This window comes from Limulus polyphemus, unplaced genomic scaffold, assembly GCF_000517525.1.
Source record: "Limulus polyphemus unplaced genomic scaffold, Limulus_polyphemus-2.1.2 Scaffold1472, whole genome shotgun sequence".
Classification (NCBI taxonomy): Eukaryota; Metazoa; Arthropoda; class Merostomata; order Xiphosura; family Limulidae; genus Limulus; species Limulus polyphemus.
Window position 1 is genome coordinate 38,822 of NW_013667082.1, and position 5,177 is coordinate 43,998.

Here is a 5,177-nt window from a genome sequence, read left to right on the forward strand (position 1 = left end):
ATTTAAAGTAAACATCTTGTGAACGATTCCATAGAATATTGTTCATTGTTTTTATGTTTTGGTGGTGTTAATAAAGGAATAATGGAAAATTTCAGATATTGATGCTTGGTATTGCTTTATTTTTTTAAAATAAATGATTAAAAAAGTAAAATTATTTCGTTATCTAAACATTTTTCTATTAATTATTTTAAACTAAAAGCATCATTTGTTGACCAGCATCAACACTTAATGTCCAACATTTAATCTAACCTAACTGCTTGCTTGGAATCTTCTATATCTTCTGTTTGACACTGAAAGTACTGGATATAAACTTGACTTTGAGCCGACTGTCTTCAAGCTGATCATACTCTCACTATCGTCCTCAAGTTCACTATCATTGGGACAGGCAGCCAATGTCTGCCTAATTCTGTCACCTTCACTGTCCCCATCCATCTTCAATCTAATAAGATATAAGAAATTGCCTTCATAAAAACCTAATATTTTCCAAAAATCTTTACTGAAGCAAATATTGTTTCATATTTGGCAAGTATAAGTTCTAAAACTTATTGTGTCATAAATAACAAATAATAGAGATAGTGAATCCGGGAAAACACACTTTGGTTTAGTACCGTGGAGTATTTTGATCCCCAAGTCACGAGAAACAACGTGTTGCTCCCAGCTCAGCTGGTATAGAAATGGGAGAAACTATTGGCAGTTTTAGGAAGCTATAAGGAACAATAAAGTCTCTGTTTGTGAGACTGTTTATAAAATTTTGGGGGTAGAAAAAAATTCCAGGGTACCAACGTAGGGTTAATAACAAACAGGGCAGATTAAAACAAAAAATCCTTTTTTTTTATACTGTGGGCAGAGCAAAATATATATTGGTAAATTAATTTATAGAATTAGCTGAAAGTCCTGTTCTCAAGAAGTAGGTGATTTTTTTTATCAGGTTTTAGTTATGTTATTTAAAATTCAAAAACATTTTTTTAATTATCGTGTATGATCAATTTTAACATTTTGGCTGTTGATTACCGGGGCTGGAGGAATTGCTTTGATTAGTTAAAAGAGACCACTTATAAGGGTTTTATACATAAAGCAGTGGCGTAACTATGCCGATGTAGCCAGTGCAATGGCATTGGGGCCCGCACCTTTGTAGTAATATATATGTAATTGCATTGGAGCCAATGTTCTCTAGTTACGCCATTGACATAATGACTTAGTGATGTTGAAAAAATGGCCAATTAGATGTTTGCAATTTCTTTTTTAAGAACACGGTTTTTGTGAACGATTTTATATTTCATTATTTCTCTTATTATTATTGATGTTTTAGAATAATGATAATGTTTGTATAATATATAAAGGGTAGTTAGTAGAATAAAGGTTGTACGATATTTTTCAATGTCTGTTGGATTTTTATATCTGTTGCTTACGTAACTGGCTGTTTAAAGTGTTCATGTAACCTGCAAGGCTTTGATACTATAGTAAACATGGTAAACACACATAACATTGTATGTCCAGTAAAAATTCTGTTTTCTTTTGCATCTGTTTTTTTTTTAATATGTGTTAAATATCTTTTTTCTAATCCAACAGGTTATTATTTATTCAGGTGTGTCATTCATCATGCAAATGAAGATTGCTTCAGATAAAAGTCATATCTATTAGATGTTCATTGGCTGAGATGTATACCTTGATTATGCTTTTAAAATAAAAAATGATATATTTTCATTTTTACATCAGTTTTTTTATTATTTTTTTAAGGTTTAAGATTCAAGCAATATATGGGCACTTTATCACAGGGACGTAGGTAGCTACAGGGGGAGCCTGGGCTCCCCCTTTGAGTAATTATCAGTGTTATTCATCACATACTATTCATTCATCATTAAATTTGACGTATCGCTGGTACGCTGGAAATTACTTATAACAAGTTACAAATACCTAATGTAGAATAATCTTAGCCCCACATATTCAAACCCTGACATACTTAAATAATTAAAAACAAATTAAACGTCTCACTTTTCATTACCATTTGTTGGATATACAAGACTATTTAGTGTAAGTGATATTGTTTAGTTGATTTAGTAATTAACGATTATTTAGTTTCCATAACAAGAGTGTTAAAGTTAATTATTTTAAAGGCGACAATTATAACAAATTTCATTACATAACTCGGTAAAAGTTCTACCTTATGTGTGTAGTTCAGTTGTTGATATCATCTTTCCTGAAACCTATATATCGGTGACCAAGCAAGTCAAGGGAAGTTCAGTCAAGGAAAAAGTTAGAAAACGTAAAATTAGCTGGTGTGTGAGTGATTAGCCTTAACGGGTGATTTCTATAATGTGTTTTACAGCTGTATTCTAACAAAAGAGATAGGAAAATAATTTATGTCATCAACTGGGTTTTAAAGTAACTGACCCCACTTTTGACGAAAAAAAAGAAGTTAATGTTATGTCAGAAAAAGTTAAGTTAGTGAAAAATGAAGTTAGACTGTGTGAATGTTAGTTTAGTCATAAAGGGCGATATTAAAAGTGAGTTTCATAGATAACAGAAATAAGGGGAAATAATTTGTCTTGGTAAAGGGTGTTCTAGAGTAATTGATTTAGCCTGTGTGAACTTTGATGAAAAGGAAACAATTATTTAAAGTTCGAGATACAACTTTGGTAATCCACGGGTGACGTAAGTGAATTTATCACAGATTGTGTAGCAAGAAAAAGAATAGAACAAATAATTATTTTTGATTGGGTTCTAAAGTAAGTGAATTAGGCTGTGTGAACTTTTGACAAAAAAAAGGAGAACTATTTAAAGATTTAGATACAACTTTGATATCCTGTCGTGTAAAGAATTTTTGTACATACGTTTAACTTGTTTTGAAAATTTATATATTTTAAAAAAAGTGGATTATGTGCTGTCCGTTTATTGTTCGAATATATCGCCAACAAATCACAGACACCTACTGCAGAAGAATCCAAGCCCACTCATATCTAATTCACTGACACCATTTAAATTAGTTCGCGGCTCGGCATGGCCACTAAACATGCTTGCCCTTTCAGCCGTGGGGGCGTTATAATGTGACGGTCAATCCCACTACTCGTTGGTAAAAGAGTAGCTCGAGCGTTGGCAAGTGGGTGGTGATGACTAGCTGCCTTCCTTTAGTCTTACACTGCTAAATTAGGGACTGCTAGCGCATATAGCCCTCTTGTAGCTTTGCGTGAAATTCAAATAAACAAAACAAACATTAGTCTACATACCATAATATATGTCCAATGTTTGCTGTAAGTTCCTATGCGTCCTACTCTACCTAATACATACCAAAATTTTCATGACCAGTACATTTTCCCATCATGGACACTTCAATACAGCTCATCATGGTCCTTTTTCAACTTGTATAAATTTATAATTGTGCAATAATGTTAGTCTACCAACATTTTTATAGCAAATCAAAAGATTAAAATATAAATCCAATTTTTCTTCAATACCTAAGATATGTTTTTAGAAAACGGTCATGTGAGTAATGTATGCCACAAATTAATTTCACAAATCGTACGAACATGATTAAGTAGAAAAATACTAAAGATATAGGCGTGGTTTTTCCAACTGAGTACAGTACACTACAGTGAATTAATTTCAAGAACACTGAAGAAATATATTTATCTACAGCATTATCAACAATTTTCACTATTAAATGTACAATTCATAATTATGTGCTAGCCAAATTCTGCTGTTTCATGTGCAGTACTTTGTTTTCATGTGAACATACAAATATACAATCGGCAATGTGCAAAACATTTATACAACTAATACACTTAAATCATATTTCATTCATACATTACAGTTAAATGTAACAAAATAGAAAGGCATGTACGTGTATAATGTAATAAAACTTGGCTCTCTCTGTTATAAGCACTCATCTATAAATATTACAGTTACATTAATGTGTTTTTGTTCAAGCAACATAAAATATTTTGGGCCACTTCTACTGCATACCGATTATTTATCAAAGTAACACTAACTGACAGCTCAAGGATTTTGGACTGGAAGGGGCCGCCTGCAAAAATTTAATCTCTCGTGTAATTCTGAGAATGAGTCTATTGACAGTATCAGGCCTATGTTTGAATTGTTTCCCGGATAAGGCATAACGTTACTGATCAGACAAGACTTGTGTTAAACCATATAAAGTAAACCAAATTCCCCTCGCCTCCATTAAGAGAACTGCTAAATTTAATTAACTTCGACCTTGTCATTCAGTGATAGCATCAATAGTGAACCTACACCGAACTTGTATCTGTATACAGTGTTATGTTTTGGCGTGTCTCTGTGTAGCCTGATTGGATAGCAGGCGACATTGGAATGTCGTGGATGATTATTTCAACTTATATGAGTACTTAATATTGTCAGCAGTTCAGACCAAAAGGTGAAATGTATTCCGAAAAAGACTCGAATATATACTTTGAAACTAAATGTAAAAATCCACGCCAGTTCGATGTCCACAGCGTTGTCGCCCACTTTAAGTTAATATATTATAGAAAGAAAGAAAAAAACGGTTTTGGTTATTTGTAGGATGTAACACCCTCCCCGTTCGACTCTTGGTTACGGTATGTGTAACAGTTAATGGCACAGCACTGTGTTCCCTTCGTTCTTTCGGGTCGTGACTGTCACACTTTGCCCGTTCGAACTTCAACACATAGCAGTGTTGGCCGCGTGCACACATGTCCTTTAATGATAAAGAGTAGTGACTAGCCAATCTAGTGTTATTCATATCTCTGGATGAAACAAAACATACTTAAAGCAACGAGAAAATTTCCGAAGGTTCGAGTAACGTGACGTCATTTCACAACACTTGAACTACAGAACAAATGATTCGTAAACAGTTATGTAAGCAACCCTGCGATAAATTATTGCTTCCAAAAATATTAAATTTAACACTCGCGCTTTATAACTTACTAAATCATAACTCTTTATTAAATTTATATAAAACAGTCGTGTATATTTAACAATAGTACAGTTTTCAAACAACAAAGAAAGTCGCTAAGTTGTTGTCACTCTTGTTATTATTGTTATGCATCATTTCACTGATGTAATATATTGTTTACATGTTGGACAAATTGTTGTAAAATTGCAAGAAGGTGGACAGTAGTTTTCTCCAATGTGGATCAGATGATGTCTCGATGTTACAACTTTTCTTTATTTTTTAAATTGGGAAT